This window comes from Zootoca vivipara, chromosome 15 (assembly GCF_965207765.1).
Source record: "Zootoca vivipara chromosome 15, rZooViv2.hap1.1, whole genome shotgun sequence".
Lineage (NCBI taxonomy): Eukaryota > Metazoa > Chordata > Lepidosauria > Squamata > Lacertidae > Zootoca > Zootoca vivipara.
The window spans coordinates 31,561,562-31,565,090 of NC_142598.1; the positions used below are offsets into that span (position 1 = coordinate 31,561,562).

General features: G+C 48.9%; 1 pseudogene; it reads left to right on the plus strand.

Moving 5' to 3' along the window:
• Positions 1 to 1,174: 1,174 nt before the first annotated feature.
• Positions 1,175 to 3,256, plus strand: LOC148683436 (DNA-directed RNA polymerases I and III subunit RPAC2 pseudogene; annotated as a pseudogene).
• Positions 3,257 to 3,529: the final 273 nt, after the last annotated feature.

The window sequence follows — 3,529 nt, forward strand, 5'->3', positions numbered from 1 at the left end:
CGCCCAATAGGCGCGAACTGTCATATTTCCTTGGCGTAAATTATGAAGTTCCTCCTTAGTCTGGTCCATATGACTATCGGACGAATATCGGACTATCGGACATTCTTCATGCAAGGATTCTTTGTTGCGATTAACGGTCTTAGCCACTCCCTGGCTGCCCCGGTAAGGTGCTCCACAATAAACGCTACCCTGTGCTCATCATCAGGGAACTCATCATGGTGCAGCTCAAGAGCATACACAATCTCAGTCTCAAAGCCATGATATTCCCTCGGGTCTCCATTGAACTTGCTTACTAGGGTCCCTGCTCTCCTTCCTGGCAGCACTTGGACTTGGGGTGCCCCTCCCGCCTTGTTTTTCTCTGCATCCAGCTTGTTTTGGAGGTCTACCGCCACCGCCCTTAATTGCTGCTCTCTTTCCTGGAGCGCTCTCACCTGTTCCGCAAGTTGTAGCCGGTCGTCCTGGACCTTCTTGGTTTCTTCTTTAGCTGCCTTTAATTCCCCCTGCGCCTGCTGCGCCAGCTGCTGCAGGTCTTGCTGGGCTTTCTCCGCGATCTGCCGCCATTTCTCCGCCTCTGACACACTCATCCCGGCAACTCCAAAGTAGCCCAAAAAATGATTCGGAGGTTGCTGTCACAGTGGCCGGAGCAGGCTACTTCAGAGTAACGACGCTACGCAGCTCTGCATTTTATTCTTTTATTGGTGCTGCGTATTTACAGTGCTGAAATCATTGCTATTTACACGGAGCGATGTGGTCATTCGGTTTCAGAACCTCCGAATGGCTTTTGGCGCGTCTTTCTCCAACACAAAAGCTTTGGCAGACCCATCCTCTTTCCCCTCCTCTTTCTGCGTAATTCCGGAGTTGGGGGGATGGGTCTCCCCCCCTTATTTGCCCCTTCCTGTCCCACCTGGGACCCTGGCTCCTCTACCTTGCCTGAGCCTCGGACACGACTTCCTGCTTCCCCACTGGAATCGGAGCTCCCTCTGCTTTCCCCTGTGCTCGGGGATGGGCTTGAACTCAGGAGGGGAGGGACTTCGCGATATCCCTTGTCCCTCACACACACTAATATAAAGGTAGCTAAAACAAATATCCAACAAATACTTGGGCAAACAAATAGGTTTTCACAGTATAAGGGTAGGTGTTGAGCGATCCTCTGAGGGGAGGGCATTCCACAACCATGGTGCCAACACCCAGAAGGCCTTACCTTAATTGGTAAGTTGTGCAGACCAGGCATAGGCAAACCCGGCCCTCCAGATGTTTTGGGACTACAACTCCCATCATCCCTGACCACTGGTCCTGTTAGCTAGGGATGATGGGAGTTGTAGTCCCAAAACATCTGGAGGGCCAAATTTGCCTATGCCTGGTGTAGACCTTATCTTTATTAAGCATATATACCAAAAGGTCTTAATAGACTCAGGATGCTACTCCTGGAATCCGAGGGTGTACATAGCAAAGGAGGGGAACAGCTTGCCACTCTAGCCATCTGCTCTCTCATATGGTTGGATGGTGTGCTTGCTGTCTGCATGCACGCACATATGTGCAAATTCCGCGGAGAGCATAAAAATACCCCCAGCCTAACACTAATTCCAAGACTGCTGTTCGTTGCACATTTATTTATTTTTTTGTTTCAAAAAGTCTGACATAACCACAGTCTGGAAAGTCATGCTAGCTCTTTCTCGGTTTGCAGACTATGTAAGGAAAGTCACAGCACCACACTCGTGGAAAGAGGCGCATGTGCAAAGCATCAGTATGCCTACAGTAGAGTAGGAACCGATTCTTAGCCAAGTTCCTTGGTGAGCATTTTTTAACACCTTGTAGTCAGAAGGAGGGGCAGAGCACGTACCTTTGCATGCAGAAGGTCCCAAGATTCAATCTCCATGAATGTGGGAGCTGCGAGTTCGAATCTGAAACCATTAGGTCCAGTCGTGACCGACTCTGGGTTGCGGCGCTCATCTTGTGTTATTGGCCGAGGGAGCCAGTGTACAGCTTCCAGGTCATGTGGCCAGCATGACAAAGCCGCTTCTGGCGAACCAGAGCAGCACATGGAAATGCCATTTACCTTCCCGCTGGAGCGGTACCTATTTATCTACTTGCACTTTGATGTGCTCTCGAACTGCTAGGTTGGCAGGAGCTGGGACCGAGCAATGGGAGCTCACCCCGTTGCGGGGATTCGAACCGCCAACCTTCTGATTGGCAAGCCCTAGGCTCTGTGGTTTAACCCACAGCACCACCCGCATCCCATGTATTTGTATTGACATACAAAGCCCTTAACAGCTTGGCAGAGCACCTGCTCCTATTTATACCTGCCCGTATTTTAAGGTCTGCCGCGGGATGCTCTCTTGACACTGTCCTGAAAGTCTATATGTGGCTAAATAGGTGCAGCAGACCATTATGCATGTTCAATGCTGGTTAAAAGCCTGCCTTCCCATCAGGTGTCAAGGAAATAAACAACTATCTGACTTTTAGAAGGCTTATGAAGGCAGCTCTGTTTAGGGAAGTTTTTAATGTTTGATGTTTTATCGTGTTTTTAATAATCTCTTGGGAGCTGCTCAGAGGGGCTGGGAAAACTAACAAACAATAAATTATCATCATCATCATCATCATCTTGGACTGGCTGTGCTGGTCGGGTGTCAAGGGTGCTGTTTTATGGTGCTTCTAGTCATACCCAGGCCCTTGCAGAGCTAGGCAGAGGCCCGGGCCAGGTAGATAATGTGCCCCCCCCTTTCCCCCTTGGGGTCACTGAAGTCTTATAAATAAGTAAGTATATAAATAATTTTTACAAAAGTTATGCTGACAAATAATTTTATTTCAAGGCTCAAACCGTATCTGCATATAAAGACAAAACGGAAAATATAGATATACAACAGTGCTTTTTAGGTCCTCTGCGCTTGGCGGCCTTGCGAGGAAGAGGATTGGGGACGAGGAGGACGTGAAGAAGCCGCGAGTGCTGCAGATGGGACAGATAAGAACTGTTTTACGTTTGTGCTCCACAATGAGGACCCCACCCGTGGCAACTCCCTTGAACATGATCATGAAAAACCCTGAAGGTATAGCTATATAGATATAGTTCTGTGGATATAGCATCACCCATCCTTCTGAAAGAAAAATAAACTTCTGCAGCCAGACCAAAGGAGGCTGTTGATATGTTCCAGAAGGGGCTGGAGGATCTCATGGGTGTTTTCCAGCACATACTCAGCAAATTTGAGGCAAGCGTGGAAGAGTAAAATGCCAGAAGGATGTGACTATGGAGGAAGCATAGTCTTGAGTTCCAATCTGCTGTTCAGTCCTGGCCACGGAACTTAGTCTGCTTTGGTTGTCCTGATGGATGGCCTTTGCAGAGTGTGGGACGGGGAGTGTGACCTTGCTCCTGCTTTTTGTTATCTCATTGGCATTTGATGCTGTTAACCATGGTATCCTCCTGGACAGGCTCCAGCAAATGTGAATTGGGGGCAGCGGGTCCAACCCCATCTTCAGGACCGAGTGATATTAGGAGGGTGCCTTTTGAACTGGAAGCTGCAGTTATTGCAGAATG